Below are 26406 nucleotides of genomic sequence, written 5' to 3'. Positions count from 1 at the left end.
TTCCATTACCTCATCTTTTTAAGGGCCAATTAAATGTAATCTCATGTGCAAACATACTTAAATGTCTTCACAAAACACAGACAAAAATGTCCATTCATATGTGGGTCCTAATTCGTTTTTAAATTTCCTGATTAGATCTCTGACGTTCCAGTGTCCTGTCTGCTGTTGGTTATCTTATTTGATAAAAACCTCCCAATAATAATGACATTCATGTCCTTCTTTCATGCATCTCGATTCTTTCTCATGCATTCCTTCTTGTCTGACCTATTCGGCCCATGAGATTAGAGAAGGGACTTTAAAAAAAGTACTTTTTACTGACTGCATCAGCAACAATTCAATTACTGAAAGAAAAACAGAAAACGTTTTATCTGCCTTTTAGGCCTGTCTCCATAAATCAAACCTTAATATATGTATCTAACTAATATTCTCAATAAGAAGCTCTATCTAAGCACTTAAAACAGGTTATGTGTGTGTGCATTGAGTGAATGCATAGCTGCTTGAGGCCTTCTGTTGTTGCTTCAGGAATAATATATGTACCTGTAATGAATGAAATGCTTAGTATATTACTATCTATATGAACCATACTGTTCTAAACTGGCTCATGACAATCTGTATGTGGGAGCATGCATACCAATTGTCACATGTATGCTGCACACAACTCAAATCACCCAGTTGTCCTGACATACCCCTGCTTCTGGTCAAAATGCTGAATGTTGTGCTTTCAAAGCACATCACTACCTCAGAAAAAGAACAGCAGAATACACAACAGTAAGATCCAGTCAAATCATGTTGAAGAGAACATCATGTTTTTATAAAAAAAGAATAGTTTTAAATTGAAATCTCTAAACATTTCTGCCAGTTCAACAGTGTGGTCAGGAGAGGAGCAGCAGTTGTAAAGCAGGCAACTTAGAAGCCATCTGCAAGTCAATAAAGATGGTATGATTGGTTTGAGATTGGATGTGTGTGAGGTTGCACCAAAAGACCCCTCTGGATGATGTAGATTTACATTGAGACACATGGTTGTGTTTTGATATCAGAGAAGTTGGTCATTCGTATTCTCTCGTCCACACTATTATAACATACAGATTTTCTAGCTCTGAATGTCTAATCTTGCATATGAAGATTTCTCAGACTTAATTTGTTAAAACAGATTTATACAGAGTGCAGCATTTATGAGAATGGGCACACAAAGACAGTATATTCATGTATAGTACTGAATGCACACTTTTGCCTACAACAATGTCCTTTGCAAAACATTGTCTAAGACCTTTCATTCACAAAAAGATGTATACACATGTATATTGGCACCAGGATTTCTAAAAGTGTTATTGACAAATTATGTCTAAGTTTTTAAATTAACAAATACCGGTCTAACACTTTGTAATTGCAAATAGAGTTTTCTATCAATGATTGTGTGGACTGGCCACCCAAAGGTGGCACAAATACTGTAGTTGTTTGCCACAATTGTACAAACAATGGCACAGGCATTTATGAACATTATAAACTGTAGTTATGAACAAGGTGCCCTTCATTGATTCTTGCAGTCAATTTTGAGTTCATTCATTCAAGCAAACTGTTTATCTTTACTGCTACTTGAGAAGAAATATTATTGCAAGGTATCTTTCTATGCAAACATTGTCATTTTACCTAAGGGGTAAATGTCACTATGTGATGTGGGCAGGATGCAGATGGGAGCGTGTTCTAAGGTCTGCTCTGGCTCATTGAGCTCCTCCCCTCTATTGCAGTGCTTAATGACGACTATTAAGTACTATTAAGACTATTAAGTACTTTGTTTAAATGTTTCTTATATATGCACTGCCATTTTGTTAATCAGTCTAGAGCACTGTGGTATTTTGACAGTTGCCCATACTGAGGCCACCTTGAGTAGTTGAATCCTGCTGTCCCGTGTGTGTGACTCGCTTCACTTTGTCTTCGGTGGTCGGCGTGTGACTTTTACGGATTGCCGACTGTGGTAGCGGCCAGCGCTGCGGGTGTCTGTGCTCCTCCGCTCTCTGGCTAACTGATTGTGGTCATACTGGGGAGGGGTTTTAAACTGCTGGCATTTTAGGAGCATGCATTTTCCTTCCTTTACTGCAGAGCACAGACTCTGCCTTGAACTTTGAGACAGAGTGAATTTTCAATAGGGAATACACATAATACAAACTTTGCGAGTGCAGTTTAAAACAAAATTGATATTACAAGTGATTAAGTGGTCCGACAACTGTTTTTGCTGAGAGCATAAAGTTCTAATTAACCTTTAGCACAGAAATGTGCGGACTGTGGGCTAAAAGCCTTTGACCCACGTGCAGCTTACCAAACAGAAACATGCAATTGTAAATAACAAAAAAAAAAGAATGTAAAAAATGTATAATTTGCAGAGCGCTCCTCAGGACCTGGTCATGTCTGCCTTAACTCTAGACAATGTTACACCCTCAACTAACCTGAACAACCAGGTGGAGAAGGGCACCTTTAAATGTTATAAGTTTGGGGGAAGTGTTTTTATTCCATCTCAAAGAGTCTACCCCTCAGATCTTCAACAACCCACTTGATCAGGGTTACCTGGTGCTCTACCTTCTATAAGAACTGAAATGGAAGCATCAACTCCAGTTAGTCACCCCATATGTGTTATGCTGACCTGGTCTCTGTGGAGGCCTTGGAGCATGGTTGCAGCCCTGCCGGGGATTAGTTCACCCTTATCTGGCTTCTACCTCTGTGCTTATACAGTTACTGCAGCAATTGGTAGTGCTGCTCAGGATTGCTCCTTTGAGAACATAAGGGGACGAGAGTATGCCAGTCTGTGATCCAGGTTCCCTTCCAGGCCCTTCCACCCAGGATGTTGTTCCTGTAGGTTGCGCTGGATCACCTCATTATCTTGATTGATCAGCTCTCCGTCCTGCTACTTCTGGCAGGGGCGCTTGTCTGACTGAGACCGAGTTCCTTCACTGGTCCCTGTGCGTGGTAGTCCAGTCCAGCTGTGACTAATACACTTTTCTCCAGGTGAGTGTTTTTGTTTGTCTTTCATCGCCTGGTGGCTTTTGTTTTGTTCGTATAGTTCATTTTGCTTTCAGCTTGCTTTTGCTGTGTTTGTTTAGTTTGTTCCGGTATTGTTGTCTGCTCCTTCTTTAATGTCTTTCTTTTGCTCTCTCCCTGTGTAGATGGAATTGCGGGCCCAGCAGCAGTTGCGGAGCTGATGATGGCAGCCGGAACGAACAAGGAATGAAGCCACAATGGTCCGGTAGCAGGTGAGTGGTCTCTAGGGATGGGTGCGTGGTTCCAATGCAGCGCGATCCTAGGCTGCTGAGCAATAGCTGTCTAACCTTGTCTTTCGTCTTCTTCACAGGTCCCGACTCCGTGGATGAGGAACGCAGCTTCGGGATCAAGATCGTTGTGTTTCTGAAGGTGAGTACGCAGATGAGATGATGAAGGCCGGATTTCAGGAGGTGAGTATGCATGATAAACGGTGGGTTCCAAAAGGGTAAGTAAGCTGGTCCAAGCGGCGGAGAGCATCGCGTTGCATGAGAATGCAAAATAATGCGAAGCGCTGGCATTGGGGATGGAGCAGCTTATATAGCTGTGCTGCTGGGGCCAAAACCACTAGTCCTGTTCTGCTTGCCACACCCTGCCACTCCTAGAGTCTGCAAGAGCAGCCTGGGCCTGCAGAGCCAAACCCCAACAGTATGCTCATGGAAATTGTTTCCTGATTAAAAGAATGTGGAAAAGTTCTGAATTAAGCACTCTTGCACAAAAATAGAGTGTTCTTGCTACATCCTTACATGAGCCTGGCACCAAAGGCGCCAGGACTGAGTCCAGCCGGCCCCCTGTGTGTATGTGCCCTGTGAACCATTACCCCCATCATCTGATGGTGTGGTGTCTGTGTTCTTGGGCCAGTGCTCATGACAATATGTGACTTGCTCCCAACCAAATTTAAACTACACATTAACAATGTCCACCATGAAGAATACTATTGGAAGCTTGTTCCCAATAAATCCAACGAATCTGCCTGATGTAGAAAAGGGAATACCTAATAAGAACTTTGGACTATCACCACAGTCTGGGGAATCTCCAGAAAAGGCTCAAATAACCATTGATTTGCTCGACGAAGAAGTTCTGGAATTGAAAAGTCGAGCTCTGATCGAATCATTATATGAACTTAATGCTTTATCAACAACCTGGAATATGACCCCATGCTTAAAATCCTGCATGTCCAATCCCCGGCCAGAGCAAGAAGCACACCAATAAAAGTAAATCTATTGCGAGGGAAAAAAATCAAATGACCTTGTAACTCCTACAATAATGGCTCTTAACTTTGGCCCTCATTCAGAGTTTGCCGGTCCAGAAACAATGGTGGCAGTAAACGCACCACCACCGTTGTTTCTGGACCGGCAAACTACGAGTACTGCAGGCGGGTGGCGTTACGCCCGCCGGGACTGACCTGGCAGAAGTAACACCACCCGCCTGCAGATGGACGCAGAAACACCGGCACCATGCTGTAATGTTTCCACTACCTCATTCCCGTGGAGTCCCACAGGACTCCACAGGAATGGGGAATTACTGTAATGCCCAGTAATTCCGGCAAGTCGGGAGCTGGTAATTCATTCCAGGTCCGGTGGCAACCTGCCGGTTTTTCCGGCACGGTTACAGCTGAACTTGGAACGAGGCCCTTTGTCTTAACCTCATTGGTTAAAGTATTTCAAAATCTCCAACTCGAAGTACAGCAGCAATCTTGTACTTTATTAGAAATTTTGAAATGCAAACCAAGTCAACCTGTTAGAAACGATCACCATCCTCCAGCAGTCCGAAAAGTAATTCTGGGGAAAATCGGCAACCAATCTCGAATTTGTTTGTGCAAGACCTGAGGTTGAAAGTGTACGTCTCAAGAAAAACTCTGGAAAGAGATTGGAAAGTCACCCTTGAATCGCTCAACTATTTTAATGGAAATTAAATCTATTCCTTCTTTTAAGTGTTTCTCGTCCTCAGATATTTAACTGGTGAACTTTCCATTTAGCTCTAACACCAATATAGTGGAACTACTCTTGAGATCAAGACTTGGACAAGAGTCGATTTTGGGGGCCAAAGAGCCTTGGGAGCAGAGGGGCCTGTTGGCCTCAGAACTCTGTCCTCAGTGTCAAAAAATACACTCATTTAAACCCTCTGACCTTGGCCAAAATACTGTTTCTCTAGTTTCTCTAGTTACTGTTGGAATTGTGCCTTCTCTAACAAACACATGGGATTTGGTCCCAGAGATCATCCCAGAGATCATCGACCAAGTTGTTCTTAAAATGGGTATCCACCAACAGAATCTCTAGTAGATACTCAGCTAAATCTATTTTCTTGGAATTACAGAGGTTTTACATCTCTTACCGCAAACCATAGAAGATTCTTGACTGTACAGAACTTGGACCTGACTCTTCTCAGGAAACATGCTTGACCTCAGTAGTGGGAATTGATGGGTTCACAACATACAAACAGTTGGCTACTCATTTACGAGGTGGAAGACCGGCGGTTGGTCTCCTCACTGCTTGTAAAAATGCAGCCTTTGTTTTCTCTGAATTGCTTTCCAAAGAGAAACAGGGCATCCTGATAGTGAGAGTTGGGTTAACGGGGGGTCAGGTTGATCAGTGTTGCTTAGTGATTAATTTATAATGGAATCCTCAGGCCTCCAGCTTGCTTGTGTTTTTCCAGGATCTGTCTGATTGTCTGGTTGAATTTGCATCTCTGTTCCCCTCAGATGAAGTCATAATAGCGCGAGACTTGAACTCTCAATGTGCCTATGTCAAGGATAAGATCTTGGGCAAAACTAAATCTAGTTCAAAAAATGGTAAAATGTGGTTAAAATTAATGAGGGAAAGGGACCTCTGGATGCTTACTGGGAATGTGGCGGGGGACCTTATGAGTGAACCCACTTAGCAAGGGGGGGCATCCTTCTGTACTTTGGATTATTACTTTGTAACCAGAAGAATCTTTGATAGATGCTCGAAATGTGTAATGACTGAGGGGAACACAGATGATCATAATATGCTGATTGCCACATTTTTTTGAGAGGCTATTAAGGTTTCAACTGTTTATCCTTGTGATGTCTCAGTAAATTCTGCTGGTAATCACTTAAGGAAATTTGATAGGGGGGGGCTTGAAACTGATTAACTATTTAAATGTACAAGTTGAACACTTGTCTGGTTGCCAGCTCTCTCTATGTTGTGAACCAGCTAGGTTTCAGTGTTTTCTATGGAAGCTAAGCCCCCAAGCTGACTCTGTTAAAAAAAAATAAAACAGGTTTTACACAAGCAATCACATAATGCCAACATTCAAGAACAAAATAGGGTGAAACGTCATGACAGGACCAGCCTAAAAAAGGGGGGTTTTGACAAGGAGCTTCTTGAAGTGCACCTTAGAGCTCTGAACAACATATATAGGAACTGGGTTCGCTCTCATAGGCACCAATATAGCAGCAAGATGGTGAAAAGTTGTTGAGGCCCTATCTCTATGAAATTCTAGACATTTTTGGGCTCTAGTGGGATCCTTGGATAATCAATCTTTTGACAGGAAACTATGCTACAGGAAGAGGTTTGGATCAAGCACTTCTCTAAGGTTTAAGGATGTTTGGATACCCTGGTCCCTAAAACTGAGATCAAGGGTCTTTGGTCCCTATCCTTCTCCTGTGAGTCGATTGACGAGCTGATTAAGAAGTTGTTCACTTCCAGAGCGCTGGCCCCAATGGATTGAGTAATTCTATTCTAAAAAGGGAATCTGGCCCTCTGGGCGAGGGTCCTAAAATGCCTTTTTGATAATATTTTGCTGTCCGAAAAATTACCAGACTCTTGGAGATCATCTGTGGTAATCCCAATATATAAAACGGGGGACTGCTTAGCAGCCTCAAACTATTGTCCTATTTCCCTTTTAGACGCCGACAGCAAAATCTTTGTCGGCGTGATTTTGGCAGAGTTGGAGAGTTGGGCCAACTCGTTGAGCATTATAGCAAAACAACAAACAGGGTTTAGAATGGGATTGTCGACCTCCCTTAATGGGTTGGTTCTAACTTGCATTAGTGTGCAATCTTTTGGTACAAGTGGCACTCCCTTGTTGGAGCATGGATAAACCTCTCACAGGTGTTCAACACTATTAACAGAAATCTCCTCTGGAAAAAGTTGAACGGCTGGGGGGTTCTGTCTAATCTCCTATCCATGCTCATCAAGCTTCACCACAATTCATCAATGCAAGTCAGGTTATCCAGAGCTGGTGCTCTGTGAGGCCCAATTAAGAATGAACAAGGGGTGTCTGATTTCCCCCCTCCTCTTTATTCTCTTTATGTCCGACTTGAGCTTAAGGCTGCAAGATAAAGGCCTAATCATTCCCAAGATTGGAGACACTAAAACAAATTGGCTCGCCTCTGCTGATGACGTAGTTGTTTTAGATCACTCACAAGTTGGGTTGCAAAGTTGCACTCTCGGCTTTGGCAGATTATGCTAAATGCAATGATTTAATAATCAATCCAAATAAATCCAAGATTCATGTTTTCAAGCATCTAAAAAAAATCTTTAAGCCATATATTTGGGACCTGGAGAAGCGTCCCATAAATATAGTCTCTGAGATCATCTACCTAGGTGCAACTATTGAAGCCTTTCCGACTATGGGCCACCTTCTTGCAGTGATCATTCTCAAGGTCCTCAATATGGGGGCTCAGATGAAAAGAATCCATCTATAATTTTGCAAATTCTCCATCCAACCCTTAGTGAGATTTTACATAGGAAAGGTAGTTCCGATTATTTTGTTTGGCCTAGATAATAATCCCTTAGCCATGAGTATAGACTGGGATAAACCCAAAGCCAAACTATGGAAAAGGTGCTTAAATTTGATAACTGTGTGACTATTGAATGCCTATGGTTTGAACTGGGCTTGAGCTTGCTCTGGGCGATGATGCAATGGAAATGGGTCTCTATGCTGAGATTAATCTTGGGCCCACCTAAAGGGTCTGCTCATGAAGATGTGGCAGTGCTGAAAGAAAGAGATGTGAACCTTTTTCTTAACAACTTCAGTTCAAAGTGCCAGGATATTTTATCTAACTCAGACTGTTCAAAGGAACTACTTATCCAGAACCCACTGAAATTCAAAGTTGGTATGCAGCGAATGGACTGGATTCAGACAATTGACAAAAAGAGGCTGGCAAAGTTATCAGCATCACATACAAGAACAGATAAACCAAGATCGTATCTGCCTCAATATCTAAGCAGATCATCTGACTCAACCATTTGATGAATCTTTTTAAGATTTAGATTAAATCTACTTCCTACACTGGAAATCCTGTCAATAAGAAATAAAGAGGTGTATCCAACTGCAATCTGTGACAAATGTGATGACAAGAGGAATCAGTCGTTTTACCATCTACTCTCAAAATGCTCAGGCACGTGGGCCTTAAGAGTGACACAATTTCATAAATGTGTCTATGATATAAGGTGGCTGAACTCGAATAATTTTTGGAACATACTATCATCAGGCAATTAAATTCTTCTGACTTTTGAAGTTGTTGCTGTTTTAAAAGAACTAAGTTTAGGGGTGCGAGAAAAAAACCCAGAAAATAATTTAGTAACTCAAACCTGATTAATTTTGGAATGCAGCATTGATTTTGACTTGGTGATGTTTTCATTTATTTTGTCCCTTTTTTATTTTTATTTGGTGTGTAGTTTACATTTTTTTCATTGTTCTCAATATTTTAGTATGCATTTTATGATATATTTATGTTATAAGTGTTAAAAGTCATTGGGCCTCATTTCGAGTTTGGAGGCAGCCATGGAGCAATTAGTTCCATGGCTGCCTCCAAACCGGGCTCCACTACCGGGTTCCTGCAATGAGGAATAACCGGGTCATTCCGACATAGGAGGACCCGGTAATTCCTCCTTACAGGAACCATTCCCCATTCCCATTTGAGCCCCCATAGGCCTCAATGGGAATGGGGATGGAGGTAACAACGGGCACATTACAAGTGTCCCGTTGTTACCTCCCTCTTCCCCTCTCGGGACCTGGAAAAGACGTCTGGTTTTACCAGACATCTGATCTGGGTCCTGCAAAGTGAACCTCGTAATCGACCCTGATGGAATGAAGGGGGCCGGTCCAGTACCGGCCCCCTTCATTCCGTCTGCACCAGGTTCGTAATGAGGCACATTCATTTTTTTTGTGTGTTTTCTAAATAATATGGCTATAACACTATAAATTAAAAAAAAATACAAATTCACGTCAACTGAAGACACGATGAGAAAACTAAATTAGGAAATGTACCAACATTTTCTCAGGTTTTAAATTTGCCCTAACTTTTAAAGATGTTGTAACTGCATTATCTGAGTCCCAGTATTTAAAAGGATTATGTTGGATCGATAGACTTTGCTTCTATTTTTTTTTTTTATTCAATTATCTGTGTGTCCTTCATTCACTCTTCATGTGACTATAAGGGTAACTGGCCCATTACAACATTTTTAAGTTTTCCCCTAGGTTGCTCACCATTGATATGAGATGTTTTTTGGACACATTCTGGAAACAGCTCTCATGTTGAAATGTGATACAAAAGGAACCAACTCCACACACATTACAGAACCAATATTTTGACAGAACAAAACAAGGGGGAACAGGTTTAAAGCACCATTTTCATACCTTGGACATATTGGACTTTTGAAAGAATAAAATTGTCATATCAAGTCCTCCCACATTTGGCTATAGAAAGCGGTAGTGCTCAAAAAAGTATTCATCATCTTTACAGTAACCCACCCATTCAAGGTTAATGCAGAATTCATATAAAACGTTTTGAAATCTTAATCACCAGATGTTGTGTCCTTTTCTATTAAAAAAAATAGTATTTATTATTAACATATTTGCATAGACATACAAAAGTTAAAATCATATCAACTATCACATGGATGGAGATGAGATTCATCAATTGTCCTCGAAAAAATGAATATACACATCAGGGGGGATCTTATGTCATGAACAATTGCATGAATAGATACACAATTATTTCTACACTGTAATCGGGGGTATCTCAGCAGCAACTCACAAAGACACCACATATAGTATATTCATATATGCACAGCACCAAAAAAGAATTCTAGACATGTTTATGTTCCTAAACATTATTTTCAGAACTATCATCATGAGCAGGACTTCTCTTGAAATAAAATGTGAGAGATACACTCCATGGGTGTGTGCAAGGTAATATCTGTTAATAACCAATATTTAAAAAGCATCATTAATCATCAACCCTACTTCATTCACCGTGTTACATTCTCAATAAAATTAGAAGTAGAGCAAGGTTACTTTTAATGTTGATTGGGGTTATACCCTGTACTACCTGTGTAGCTGTTGAAAGTTTGTGCACATCTCTAGAATAAAAGAGGTAGCATCAGATATGTGTATGCCATAAAACAATATGAATATGAAAAATATTAATCTATCAAAATGAAGCCCATTACCATCATGTACTCTGAAACATTTTCCAAAAACGTTTACTTGATCCTCTACTAAAAGATATACCAAGAAAACCCCTTCCTGTATAGGCACTGTTCATTAGAGGTAATGGGAGCCAAGCTGCAAAAAACAGTCTTGTGTTTGAACCTTAGTTACATATCATGTAAGAATTGTACTGGCTGCCCTCAAAATAGATCACGCTAAAGATTACCAATCTCCCTATCAACGTATCATGTGCTCTTCAGTCTTTAATTACTGTATCACAGTTAGGGAATAAATCCAACCTGAATGCAAAACTGGTAGGTTTCCTAAAGCTATGGTCTCAATGCCTCATACTTGCATGTACAGGAAGGCGGCCAAAGCCTTCCAGGCAGGAAACGATTGACAGGGGATCTGAGTCCCATGTTAGGCGTTTCCACCATTCCATCCGGACAAATTGGGAGCTGCATCAACATCAGTGTGCTTCCAGGCAAAGAGGTGACATCTATAAGCCACCAGAAGGGACTACTTCCCCAGAAGTGACTACTGAAGAACCTTGCAGGCAAGCAACACTGTCTGGGGTGCCTGCAGATCAAGGATGCTTTTTTGAAGAAAAAAAAGAAAAGAAAATTGTTCTTTTATTTTGAAAGATTTGCTACAATTACACCGATGGCATGTTAATCCTGCTGGGGACCCCTACATGTTGTTGTGTGGGGCTTGGAATCTTCTTCAGCACTGTGGCAGCACTTGTTTCAGCATTGTTCTGGGTTGCTGGGCAGCCCTCCAAGATGGCCACCACTATTTGAACTGGAGGTATGCCTCACCTACCAGCCCCACAGCTACTCGTATTGGCTAGCCTGTGGCCAAACCACAGAGCCGGTAGGCTTTTCTGGGCCCCTTCCCCATGGCCCACGCTTAAGGTCCTGTCTGTACCTATCTGGGCCTGGTAGTACTAGGAGGGCCGCACCCTCCTGAACTTTCAAACTATGAAGCAGCCAAACGATGCATCTGGCCATCGCATGTAAATTTGGGTCCCCCTGCAACTTGACCTGTGAGTGATGTTTAAACTTTTTTAATTGCCTCCCCACTCACAATCTGAACCATAACTGCGCCTTCTTACAATCTGCCTTCCCTGGCTCATATATTATTCCTAGTCCTTCCTTTCTTCTTTCTCTGCTTTCCGTGCCCTGTTTTTGAGTTTCAAAACTGGATGTGTGCATGTTAACATCTTGCACCCCACTGCTGCATTTGCTTTATGTGCCCCGTTTTTGAATTTCAAATTTGTGCATGTGTTTGTAACCTCTTGCACCCCACTGTTGCACTGTTTTCTGTGTGCCCCTGTCCCTACTAAGCCTCCTGGCGGTTTGGGCTAGGACTGTGCAGTGCATACACTCCTCCTTCCTTAAACTGTCCTCTACCACTCTAATGACACTCACTCTCTCCTATCTTTACTAACTGCTACACTATCACCTACACCCCTTCTCTCATGAATTCTGGAAGAAAAAAGCAAAAAAGGACATCCTGAGTGCCAACCTTTGCCTGCGCATCGCAGTCACCTATGTCAGTGCAACTTGCAAACAGGTCTTCACTGATATCCTCTTCTCTGACCCGTCTCCAGATCTATTCACTCATCATCTCATCTCCACTCTCTCCCCATTCACTTCGTCATCCATTAATGGTGGCACCAAGTGGGAAGTTCTCTTGGTGGGCTTCTCCTCATCCTGACGCATCATTGCTGTCTACCACACTGGCACCATCCTGGTGTAGGGTCCTCAACCCAACCTCCATCTCTTTGACCATCGCCTGCCATCCCTCATTAACTTAATTCCATCAACTGCCACTCCCCCACCCACTCTCTCTATACCCCCTCCAACTGGTGTACCACACCCCTGTACTCCTCCTTGGTAAACCTTCAAATGTGGTGACCTCCTCCACCTGGCCACACTTAATGCCTGTTCAGCTATCAAACACTCTGCCGACAACTGCCTCATTCTTGAAGACATTGACCTCAAAATTCTCGCTCTTACTGACACGTGGTTCAATGGCAGCTCAGTCATTGGTTTTGACTTCTTTCTCCTGGATGACTATAAGATCATTTCCAAGTCACAAGCTAAATGTGCTGGTGCTGGAGTTGCCTTAATCTTCCATTAGGGTGTTCCTTCCTCCCTCGTACCCGCCCAGTCTTACTCTTCCTTTGAGAGCGAACTGAACATTGGTCATCTCTCCCTCCTCCTCTCAGACCATTGCCACTATCTACAGGGCCCCTGGCACTACCACATTGTTCCTCTCTTAATGGGCTGATTTCTGCTCCTCTCTCCTCACTCCCACCTCTAAACTCCTTCTCTTGGGTGACTATAACATCCACTTGGACTCCCCTATCACAGCATCTACCCCTTCCATGACCTCTGCACCTCACTCTCCCATCTGGTCCAACCCACTCGGCAGGATACACACTCGATGCCCTCATCCACACTGATCTTTCATTCTCCTCTGATCACACTGCTATCCTGGTTAGACCACTCCCTCCTCTCCTCTTACCTGGGCCCCCTCAACCCAGAATACCTCCTCCAGCCCTGCCAACCTTATTCACGAACATCCATCTGATGAAATGATTATCAACTGCTGCCTTCACATCCACCTTCATCCCCACCTATCCCCCGACCCCTGACTCTGACCTCATATGGCCATTACCAACACTCAGCCCATTCTTGGACCAGTCATGAGGATCTGCCTTAAACCTGCCGCTAAGCACAATACTTGGTACCACTCTGGACTTGCAGCCTTGAAATGCAAGTGTAGAGCTGCAGAACGAAAGTGTCAAACCGCAGGCACAACCTCTGACAAACTGGCCTGTCGCCTGCTCCAACGACAATACAGACCGTCCATCTGCACCAAGAAAAGGGCCCACATCCAGGCTCGAGTATATGGTGCCTCCAACAACATGGCTGAACTCTTTCAAATCTGCAGGGAACTAGCCAACCCTTTTGCAGTCTCCTCACTCCTCCCCTCTTCCGTCTCCGGCACTCTGCAATTCACTGGCCACACACTTCATCACAAAAACTCTGGAAATCCTGAGCACCCTTGCTACCCACTCCCTCACCCCCTATCACGCCCCATTGCCTCTTTCAGCCTCCCACACACCTTCTTCCTCTCTCTCCTCCGTCTCCCCTGTCACAGCTGATAAGGTCACCAGAGTTCTTCGCTCTATGAAAGTCTCCTCCAAACAGGTTTCCCCTTGCTATTCCAGAACCATCAAGGACAGCATTGGCTCCCTTCCCCCTGCACTTGCTGATTTTTTGCAACAACCCTTTTGCTACTGGATATTTCCCCTCCTCTCTCAAGCACTCCCTTCTGTAGCCCCTCCTGAAAAAACCTTCAGCAGACCCTACATGTTCAGATAACAACCGCCCTATTTCTATCACCCCCTTCCTCGGAAAACTCCTGGAGAAAGTGGCCTTCCCGAAACTACCTTACACACTGAATGGTGGTTTTCACCACCATCAATCTGGATTCACATTCCTTGATTCCAAATCTCCAGTTATTCGGGGCACCTTCGCCTCATTCACCGCATTTTCTATCTTTGGTGTCTTCCAGGGCTCCTACCTCTCTCCCTGGCTCTTTAACACATACCTTGCTGCACTGGCAATACTCATTTCCTCCTTCTCCCCCAACTTCTAGTGCTATGTAGACAACACTCAACTCTTCTTCAAACTTATTGCTGACTCTCTTGCTTCATCCATCATCCCAGACTGCCTATCTGCCATCCAGTCCTGGTGCACCTCTAATGATCTCTGTCTCAATCGTGGCAAAACTGAGATCCTTCCTATTGGGACCCATGCTCCCTCTTCCTTGGGCCACTCTGGTCATGCTCAATGGGCTCTCTTCCTTCTTATTCATCCAAAGACAGAAACCTTGGCGTCATCTTTAACCACTCTCTCTCCTTCCTCTCTCACATCCAGGACATTGCCAAGAAGTCCAACTTTCAATTTTTACTTCTCAAGGGAATTCTCCCTTTCCTCACTTTCCCACAGAAGCTCAATGTTACCAGAGCTCTGGTTCTCTCTAGACTTGACTACTGCAATAGCCTTCTCTTGAATCTTCCTTCCTCCTTCCTAGGACCCCTCCAGCTAATCCAGAAGAGGGAAGCAAGACTTTTCCTCTGCCTCAAGCCCTAGCACCACATCTCTCCTGCCCTAAAAACTCTTCACTGGGTCCCGGTTGCTGCACAGATTAAATTCAAATCCATCTGCATCATCCACAAGGCTGTTTGGGGTTGGAGACCACGCTATCTGCAACTTGCTATTACCAAATATGTTCCCTCTATACCTCTAAGTTCCTGTGGAAGCAACTCTCTGTGTGAGAAGCGTTTCGCTAAATAGTGAGCCGGAGGCTGATCTCTTGCTTCTGCTGGCTCCATCTTGTGGAACAGCATGCCCCTTCCTCTTCATCTTGAGCCAGACCTCCTTAAATTCCAGAAGCTCCTCAAGACTTTCCTTTTCACTTGCTCCTTCCCTTCTTTCCTCCTCCGCTAACCTCAGTCACTGTGATTGGTGACCAGGGCTGTTATGTGCCCTCGGGTCCTGGCACCCAACACCCAATCGCTTCCACTTCTGCTTAAACACTGCACTTGCCTTGGCACCCACTGGCGTACACCTTTGTAGGCCTGCACTTACCCGCTGTGCAGCTGAACGCTGCCTCACACTTAATATTCTTGGCATATTCTTAATATTCTTGGCACTTACAACAGTTGCTCACCCACGAGCACGTACACTCCAGCACTTACATCCCACCCCCTTATCCCCCTTCTCTCTCTGCACTTGCCCATTTCCGAATACTCACAAGGCATGGTAGGTTTGTCTTTTTCCTTCAGCGTATACATTGTTTTTCAATCCCATGTTCCTTCCCTGTTGCAACTTTGAAAAATAGTTTACTTGTTGTATAAGTGCCTACAAAATGCACAATAAATGCAATTAAAATACATAGCGCCTCATTATGACCCAGGCGCTAAGTGTTTAACGGCACCGTAAAAGGCTTCGGCGCCGTTAAACACCTAGCGCCTAATTACGAGGTCTCTTTACGGGACCCGACCTTAACAGCTGTTTTTTTTTTGTTGTAATTAGCGCCTTCCCCATTCCCATTGAGCCCTGTGGGGCAAAAATGGGAATGGGGAAGGGCCATGGCGGCATGGGGAATTACCGCCCCACCAACCTCAGAATGGGGTGGTAATTCCCCATTCCGACATGGCAGACTCCGGCATGGACCATGGTGCTAATAGCACCATGGTTTAGCACCAGAGTCCTAATGAGGCCCATAGTCTTGTTACTGTCACCCATACAATGAATAGAAAATGAAAAATTACCTTTGCTTACAGTATATGGGGGAAAAGACAAAAAATGTATGCACAGTAGGACTACTCCATATGCTCTCCTATATGCACAGGACCATCTTTCCATTGGGCTCATTACGACCCTGGCGCTAAGGGGTTAACGGCGCCGTAAAAGGCTGCGGCGCCGTTAACCCCTTAGCGCCTAATTACGAGGTCCCTTTGCGGCTCCCGACCTTAACGGCTGATCTGGACCAGCCGTTAAAGTAGGGACCCGCAAAGGGACCATGAAGGTAATTACGGTACCGCAATTTGTGGTACCGTAATTACCACCTTCCCCATTCTCTTTGAGCCCTATGGGGCAAAAATGGGAATGGGGAAGGGCCAATGGTGCATGGGGAATTACCGCCCCGCCAACCCTGGAATGGGGTGGTAATTCCCCATTGCACCATGGCGGACTCGTTACAATACCGGCAGCAACCATGGTGCTAATAGCGCCATTGGTTACCACCGGTGTTGTAATGAGGGCCCATGTGTTTTAAAAGACTAGACAGTCATCCATGCATCACCATGTTCCGACTGATTACCAACGCCATTTGTATTTGTGTGGTTGATGTGTGATCATATTATATTACTTGATCCTCCTCAGCATAGCACCAATTTTACACTACACTTCTTGGCTCGACCACCACCAATTACATTATGCTTTCAAAACATGTAAATGTCTATTGGTATGCAAACTATGGCTTCCTGGGTTCATTACGAGGTTGGAGGTAAGGGATTACCGGCACCGGTAAGGGTGCCGATGCCGGTATCTACCTCCGTATTCCGAGTTCCCTTTGCGGGTCCTTCCTTACATCCTGCTTTTAGCAAGAGTTAAGTACGGGACCAGCAAAGGTACCTCGGATGTAATTACGGGACCGTAATTTACGGTGCCGTAATTACCTCCTTCCCCATTCCCATTGAGCCCTATGGGGCAGAAATGGGAATGGGGAAGGGCAAAAGGTGAATGGGGAATTACCGGTCCCTCCAACCCTGGAATGGACCAGTAATTACACCATTCACCATGCCGGATTTGGGACGGTTTCGGAGGCAACCATGGAGCTATTTACTCCATGGTTAACTCCAAACCCGGAATGAGGCTCTTGCTATTGCTTAACATTGTATTTACTATCATGCATTAAAAGAAAGAACTAGACCACCATACTTACAAGTATACGCAAAGCCTAGTTATTTTTCTATTAACTAGATCTCCTTAAATTAAGGAGCTTCATAAGTAAACACAGTTATGCAATATTAGTGCAGTCAATGCCATAATTCAAACCCAATTGCCAACTGTTTATTAGGAAAATTAGTTCTTGCTCTCTCTTTAGAAGTTATGTTGGATGCAATTTGTGTTGGAGCCTACAATCTGTTGGGCTAATGTCCAACTAAATCAATCAAACCTTTGAGTCAAAGTTACACTTTTTTACCATAGGGGCATTCTTCACTTTATTTTTTTAAAACAATTTCTATTTTCCAATATTCTTCTTTTAACCTTTCTTACCAAAGTAGATATGCTGCAAGGGCATTTCAGCATGTACACAACATGTGTGGAATCACAATTCGTAAATCTCTTTTGTATCTACTGTGTAGGAAGTCCAATATCAACATCTTTCGATTTGCATGTCAGATGGCACACACAACATTTATCAAAAGAGAAATGTCCAATAACCGGTGCGAACTCAGAAATTTCACAAATGCAACTCTGACATAATATGTTTCCTAATATTATTTAAAATGACCATGCCTCTGATAATTTTGCTTCTTTTGAAATAAAATATAGGGCAGACAAATGTTTTGGTTTGCTTCTGAAAATAAATCTGTTACCGATGACCTTTGTTTTTATTAAAAAAAACAACGTGTCTAAGGTGCTAAAGCAGACAATCTCATTTTCCTCTGACAATCCTGTTATTGTTTTTTTTATATTTTGGATGAAGGAGTTCGTCTCTGTTATTATTAACTGCCCTTTTGGCTAACCTGTTCAAAATTTTTGCAGAGTATCCCCTTTATTGTAGATTATTATTTAGATCCTTAGAGTCTGAATTATTGATCTCTCTCTGAATGCTCTTTTAAATTTTGAAAACTGGCCAAAAAGAAGATTCTCCCGTAGGTGCCTGGCATGGTGACTTTTAAAGTGCAATAATGCAGTTTTATAACTCTTTTCATGACAGTGCTTCACTCACAATCTCCTTCTTGTAAAACAGTAATGTCAAGAACATTAATTTAATTTCATTATTCTCAATACTATGCATACATTTACACATCTACTCTGCTTATTCATTCTATAAAGGCAACTGTTTTGATCCTTTCAACACAAAGATGATGTCAATAAATCTCTTCTATATCAAAATGTTATTCAGATACGGATTAGAATCAACATAAATGACATATTGTTGAAGTACTTGACATATAAATTGGCCCGATTCAGTGAGTTAGTAGACCCATAGCTGTACATTCAATTTGTTTGTATATCGTCTCAATGAACTGGAAGTAACTTTGAGTAAGCACAAAAGAAATGTTTTTGGCACTGGATCATCATCCTCTCATGACCAGAAGCATTCTTCTATAACTTGCATTGTAGACAACTGGGGAATCTTCGTGTATAAGGAGAAAATATCAAGGCCAATCAACACATTATATTCAGGGTCAAATTCTTTACCCTTTAATTTCTTATAATATCTATGGTGTCCTTCACATATGATTTAATTTGAAGCACAAAATATCATAAATAGTATTCTGCAAATTTAGACAAATGTTCTAAAACCGAGTTGATACTAGAAACTATTGGACGGCTGTGAGGATTACTTAGAGTTTTATGAATGTTTGGGAGAATGTAAAATGGTGGTACATTTGGATCCCTGTTAACCAGAAAATGACCTTCTTATTTAGAGATCCAATTTCTCTCAAGGGCTTTAGTGACTTTTATTTCTATTGCACTCAAAGGATTTTGAGTGGGATCCTCGTCAACTTGTATGTAGCTTATTTAATTTTAGGAAGTCTTAGACATTCATTGAAATAACAATCCTTGTTGAATATCACAATCACCCCACCTTTATTGCATTCTCCTATTACAGCACTGAGAAGTGTAAGGAATCTGCAATTAAGCAATATATAATACATTATACAATAACACATATTATTATCATTATTCTTTTTTAAAAAAAATGTGTTAGATGTTTACATGCAGATGATGTACACATCTTTTTAAATGTTTATACAAATTCCTTGCACAACCTTTTTTAGGATGATTAATGCTCATGAGCAAAGCACTAGTGTCTCAGATGAGGGCATCATATCCTTCTCAAGTTCCAATTTCATTGACAGGTCTGACCTAGCCTTTTATATTTTCAAGTTAAATACATTGCGTACCATTAAAACTTGATAACAATATCACCACTTATAACAGCACTGAGAAGTGCAAATAATCTGAAATTAAGCAATATTTAATACACCATATATAACACACACCATTATGATAATCCTTTCTTAACAAATATTTGTGTTAGACCTTTACATGCAGATAATGTACACAAATCAGATAAATAATAAATAATCATCCATACCACATAGCCACAAAACATATACAATAGAAAATGTTATTGGGCCTCATTACACGGAAGGCGGTAGGGGATTACCGGCACCGGTAAGGGCACCGGTGCCGGTAATCCCCACCGCCCTACTACGAGGTCCCTCAGCGGGTCCGGTCCTTAACGTGTGGTCAGACCACACGTTAAGGACAGGACCCGCTGAGGGACTTTAGTGCAAATAACGGTACCGCAAATTGTGGTACCGTTATTTGCTCCTTCCTCATTCCCATTGAGCCCTATGCGGGCTCAAATGGGAATGGGGAATGGTTCCCGGAATGGGGACTTACCAGTCCCGCAAAGGTCGGAGTAGGCTGGTAAATCCCTATTCCGGGAACCCGGCCTCCGATGGCGGTAAGGGGGTAGCCATGGCGCTAATAGCACCATGGCTACCGCCTTCCGTGTAATGAGGCCCATTATCTTTTAAATCTATGCATCTGTTTAAATATATATATACCTTAGTTTACCAACTAGGCATGTTAGCTGTCAAGGAATAATACTTTTAATCAAGAATGGAAAATCTCTCACTTTGCCCATCAGAAGAAAGGTGATCTGTTTCAGATCTAAATATACTGATGTTTGCAGGTATAGTGAAAAACCATTTTAGCAATATGCTTCCCCTGATGCATATTGTTCAGATTTTTGCAAATTGTATCTCCTAAAAATAAATGGACTAGCAGACTGCTGATTAAAATCAGGACATTAGACCTCATTACACGGATGGCGGTAGGGATTTACCGGTACCGGTAAAATACCGGTACCGGTAAATCCCTACCGCCTTACTACGAGGTCCCTTTGCGGGTTGGGGGATTTAACACCTGCTTTTTGCAGGCGTTAAAATCCAACCCGCTAAGGAACCTCGGAGCTAATTACGGCACCGCAAAATTGCGGTGCCGTAATTAGCGCCTTCCCCATTCCCATAGAGCCCTATGGGGCAGAAATGGGAATGGGGAAGGGCAATGGCGGAAGGGGGATTTACCGCCCCTCCAACCTTGGAATGGGGCGGTAAATCCCCTTTCCGCCAAGGCGGTGCCAGTATTTTACCGGCATGAGCCATGGCGCTAATAGCGCCATGGCTCACCGCCTACCGGGTAATGAGGCCCATTGTCATGAGGTATGATTTGGCATTCATGCTCTACTTCTTTCAAATATAAATACGTAATTGATTGCACTTTCTATATAGATTAAGTCCGTTTTTTGCTTTTTCCAGATTCTTGTTGGAAATATGTGATGTGAGCCTTACACCAAAAATAATAAATGTGTGAGAGCAGTCCTTACAGTTTATGTGTTATAAAGTATAAAAAGACCACAACTAGACCCTGTTGAAAGTCTGGGGTATTGTATACCCGAAAAGGAAGGAAACGTGCACCTGTCAGGAAGAATGAGTCGAAAATTGCACAGAATATTTAATGACATTTGTGATTATTTTCAATAGTGAATGTGAGTTTCATTGTATGATGTGGTTGAGTTTTATGCAGTAAATGTTTATCATATATAAACATCATGGAATAATTTGAACACGTTTTGCATGTTTTTTCCTCAACGGAATATGTAACTCGCTGTGCCGGTCAAGTGGCACAGCAGTAGAGCGCTCACGCTCACTTTGACATCTGTGCAGAGCCCGCTAACACAGGTTCGAATCCCAGCGGGGCCAAACTCAGCTTTTCATCCTTCCGAGGTCGATAAATGAGCACCACACACGGTGGGTAATAAGCAGCGCTCAGATACCTGAGGGTTGGTAGCGCTATATAAGTGCCAAATTATTATTATAACTATTTTTGCGAATGATGATTATTCTTGGGTAATAATATGATTGTCTTATACAAAATACCACTTGACCTTACATCACATTACATATACATTACATTATATATAATACATAACGGTCACATAGATCTCCTATATTCTGTGACAAATGGGGATAGAATAGAAAGAAAAACAAAGAAGGGTACACAAAATGATCACATGAAAGTGGGTATTAAATGGAAAACATCCCACCCCACACATGCACACACAGAAAACACAGAAACTGCTACATAGTTATAGTGATTTGTATCACATAATTTAGTAAAACTTGCCTAACTATTATTGCACGTTTTTTCTATTATGTTTCTCCCAGAAGATAGTCATACTTTCTGGCCATCTACGTTTTTGCCTATATTTCCATTGATGCAAAAACCTCATGTGCCGCACATGTTATCATGTTTCTCAAAATTTAGATTTACTCATTTACACTTTCGGCTGAACCTTTTGTGATTCGAATTATGACAACAATGAAACATATAGAACATTAAAAACTGTGCAAAATGTAACAGGTAATTGAAATCTCTCCATTGGGGATATTTTACACTATTATACAAATATTAACAGAATTAATTAGAATGATGGCCAACATATATATTGTAAAAATGTCCACTTACCTATTGTATAATTTCCTAATACCATTGCTTTAAAAGTCTTCATATCAGAGGATAGGTACTATGTTGTTCATTCATCCTTCACAGGTGCTTTGTCCATTGTCAGAAAGCCTCCCTGAACAAATGTGCAGTACTTTGCGATTTCAGTAGAGTTCATTAGAGTTCTCCATGCATTGGCAGAAAAAAAAGCAGCAGCGATTTTGTTGAAAAGAAATATCAATTTGGTATCTTCATTTTCCAATATACCAGCTCTCCTTAACAGGGAACTTACTTTTTTAGAGTGTGAGCAGTTTTATCCTGGGTAGGCTAGAAGGAGGTATCTGAGTCTTTTCCTCTAGCTGGCAAATTCTACACGCAAGGGGTCATTCCGGGTTTGGAGGCAGCCATGGTGCTATTAGCACCATGGCTGCCTCCAAACTCGGGTCCGGGTCCATGGTGTCGGAATGGGGATTTACCGGGACATTCCGACATATGCGGGCTCGATAAATCCCCATTTTGAAAACCATTCCCCATTCCCATTTGAGCCCCCATAGGGCTAAATGGGAATGGGGAATGAGCTAATAACAGGCCGCAAATTGTGGGCCCGTTATTAGCTCCATGGTCCCTTAACGGGTCCCGCTAAGGCCAGCTGGTAAAACCAGCCAGCCCTGGTGGGACCCGCTAAGGGACCTCGTAATAGGGCGGTAGGGGGTTAACGGCAACGGCATCCTTACCGGTACTGTTAACCCCCTACCGCCAGGGTCGGAATGACCCCTACAGACTATTTGGCATAATTACATTTGTTCATGTTGCTGCCATGAACCAAAGTGACTGCTTTGGCCATGGCGAACAGTTTTCTCTCATAGGATTTTGACAAGATTTTTAAACATGGTTGCTGAAGGGTGTCCAACACACGTATATTTGGCCAACCAGCATGATTTAGGGGCCGATTCATAGAATTCGGCGCACAAGTGGCGCACGCGGCTGGCGCACAGTGTGCGCGTGCGGTAGTCTGCGCCAGCCGCGTGCGCCGAAACACATTTCCGCGCACAGCGTATTCATGGATTCCAGCCACCAAAACCAGCCGTGGCGCACAGTGGCGCAGCGACCTTGCAGCACCGCCAGTTACGCCCCCAAGAACGCCTTCCGCGCAGGGAAAAGCCATCAAAATCCCCAATCCAGCGCAAAGGGCTGCGCTAACCCTGTACCAGCACGGCAAGCGGGCTACGTGTATTACAGGGGTTCACGTGAAGTTTCACACGCGATCGGTCCTGGGGGAGCGGGCTACGTGTATTTCAGGGGTTCGCGTGAACTTTCTCACGCGAACGGGCCTGGGGGAGTGGGCTACGTGTATTCCAGGGGTCCGCGTGAACTTCCTCACGCGATCGGGCCTGGGGGAGCGGGCTACGTGTATTCCAGGGGTGCGTGAGAAGTTCCACACGCGAATAGCCTGGGCGCGTGTATTTCAGGGTTGCGCGGGAAGTTCCACACGCGAATAGCCTGGGCGCGTGTATTTCAGGGGTTCGCGGGAAGTTTCACACGCGATTTCAGCAGGGTACGTGTATTTCAGGGGTGCGCGGGAAGTTCCACACGCGAATAGCCTGGGCGCGTGTATTTCAGGGGTGCGCGGGAAGTTCCACACGCGAATAGCCTGGGCGCGTGTATTTCAGGGGTGCGCGGGAAGTTCCACACGCGAATAGCCTGGGCGCGTGTATTTCAGGGGTGCGCGGGAAGTTCCACACACGAATAGCCTGGGCGTGTGTATTTCAGGGGTGCGCGGGAAGTTTTACACGCGATTTCAGCAGGGTACGTGTATTTCAGGGGTGCGCGGGAAGTTCCACACGCGAATAGCCTGGGCGCGTGTATTTCAGGGGTGCGCGGGAAGTTCCACACGCGAATAGCCTGGGCGCGTGTATTTCAGGGGTGCGCGGGAATTTCCACACGCGAATAGCCTGGGCGCGTGTATTTCAGGGGTGCGCGGGAAGTTCCACACGCGAATAGCCTGGGCGCGTGTATTTCAGGGGTGCGCGGGAAGTTCCACACGCGAATAGCCTGGGCGCGTTTATTTCAGGGGTGCGCGGGAAGTTCCACACGCGAATAGCCTGGGCACGTGTATTTCAGGGGTTCGCGGGAAGTTTTACATGCGATTTCAGCAGGGTACGTGTATTTCAGGGGTGCGCGGGAAGTTTTACACGCGATTTCAGCAGGGTACGTGTATTCCAGGGGTGCCGGGGAGTCCTACATGTGATTTGACAGTGTGGGTCCTCCCAGGTGTTCCCTGTACACCCTCCACGGTCCCTGCAGGCAGCCCACACCACAGGGGACTACCCTGCATCCCTGGTCATGTCCCGCAGGCAGCCCACCCAACATGGGCATGCCCCCCAGCAAAGGCACATGTCTCCTTGAACTAATGAACACCAACTCATGTCCCCCACCACCCCCACCCCCCAGCACTGTGGGGCACCTGCCAGCAGGCCCCCACCCATGTCCAACTCATGTCCCCCACCACCCCCACCCCCCAGCAGTGCAGGGGCACCCACCACCAGGCCCCTACCCATGTCTCCCACCACCCCCACCCCCCCAGTCACCAGGGGCAGCATCCACCAGGCCCCCACCCATGTCTCCCACCACCCCCACCCCCCCAGTCACCATGGCCAGCCTCCACCAGGTCCTCACAATCCCCAACACACATGCACGTCAGCGTGTAATACGAGGAAAGGGCCATGCGCGTAGTGGAAACTGCACGTCCGCGTGTAATACGAGGAAAGGGCCTATGTGCGTAAGTGACGTGACGCACGCAGGTGTTACCCTCATTGCACGTGATGACAGAACACACGTGGATTTCCACCAATCGCGTGTGAAAGTTCCCGGCACCCCGGAACACACGTACCCAGGCCACTTGCGTGTACGCACACTCCCCTCCAATCACACGCGATGACACTCGGACCGTATCCGAACACGGGAAACACGCGCACGGCAAAAGACGTGCACAGGCGTCAACGCGTCTGCCACACGAAGGCAGGCGGAAGCGTCCCCGCACACAGCATAAAAGTGCGCGCAAACAACAAACGCGTATATACAGCTACGATGAATGCCCCATTTGTCGCTGCACTGATCGTGGGACACCGCAGGAGGAGGAGAATAGCCAGGGCACGCATTTTCGCAACACGGACAAGCCTTTTTGGGATGCCTGACGACCAGGTCTATGGCAGGTATAGGTTTCCACCCCATATCATCCTAGACCTGGTCAGGGAGTGGGAAGATGACCTCACATCCCCCACCCTTTGCTCCCAAGCATTGAGCCCCTTGGAGAAGGTGCTCAATGTCCTGCATTTTCTGGCCACTGGGTCATTTCAGCGGACCACTGCCATAGTGGGGGGGGTCTCACAGGCCACGCAGTCACGCTGCCTACACCAGGTACTGGCAATCATGACAGCGCGCCCCTCAGTCCGCAGGCACATATACATGCCCAGAACACCCGCAGAAAGGCAGGCCGTTGTCCTGGATTTTTTCAGGGTGGCACACTTCCCCAAAGTGCTCGGTGCCATAGATTGCACCCATGTGGCCCTACGTCCACCTAGGGCCATTGAGCGAATCTACCGAAACCGCAAGCACTGGCATTCCATCAATGTACAGGTGGTATGTGATGCAAAGGGAATCATCACCTCTGTCTATGCAAACTACCCTGGCTCCACCCATGACAGTTTCATATACAGAATGTCCGCCCTGAGCCGGGCCCTGGAAGCTGGGCAGCATGGCGACACATGGCTCCTAGGTCAGTACAAATGCCCTTGCACATGCATGCAAGTCACACACAGACAAATATCCAAACCCTAATTATCTCAACTATTATCATCTCCCCAGGGGACAGTGCCTACCCTCTGAGCAACCACATGATGACGCCAATCCGGAACCCCACCACACCACCCCAGGTAAGATACAACGCCGCCCATATTGCAACCAGGGGCATAGTGGAGGGCACATTCGGAGTGCTCAAGTCACGTTTCCGCTCCCTTGACCGCTCTGGCGGGCAACTACTCTATGCACCACCAGTAGTGTGCAGGATCATTGTGGCAGCATGTGTCCTGCACAATGTTGCAACACGGCAGGGCGTCCCGGTGGACATGGTGGTGCCCCCACATCCCCAACCACAGGCGCTGCCCATGGGAGGGGACAGGGCACGTGGCGAGGAAGGCCGGACCCAGCTTGTGGCCACATTTTTCACCTAAACTCCCACCCCTGCGGAGTGCACACAGGCCTGGCACATACCAGGTGACAATCGATGATGACAAAGAGACAGTCAACTGTCACAACCTTACCACCCTGAGATAGTTGCCATGGAAGTGCCACATCGTCTGCATCCCTAGCTACTTAAACACAAGCTATCCTGTGTGACCAAAAGGCACACATATGACATATGACATGATATGGGCCATACACAAGTATTCCAAGGCGCAATGAGGCAGGGAGGGGGGAACAAGGGAACACAGAGAACGGTACTACTAGGCCAGGTGTCATTGGGATCGTGCAAGTGCAGGGGTAGGGGGAATGGGAAAAGTGCAAGGGGAAGGGTGGGGGGGAGTCCAGTACAGGGGAAGTAGCCCGAAAAAATAATACATAGGTCACCTGGTGGCAA

This window comes from Ambystoma mexicanum, chromosome 5p, assembly GCF_040938575.1.
Source record: "Ambystoma mexicanum isolate Mex_15411 chromosome 5p, UKY_AmexF1_1, whole genome shotgun sequence".
In the NCBI taxonomy this organism is placed as follows: Eukaryota; Metazoa; Chordata; class Amphibia; order Caudata; family Ambystomatidae; genus Ambystoma; species Ambystoma mexicanum.
Note: the sequence above shows the minus strand (reverse complement) of the source record.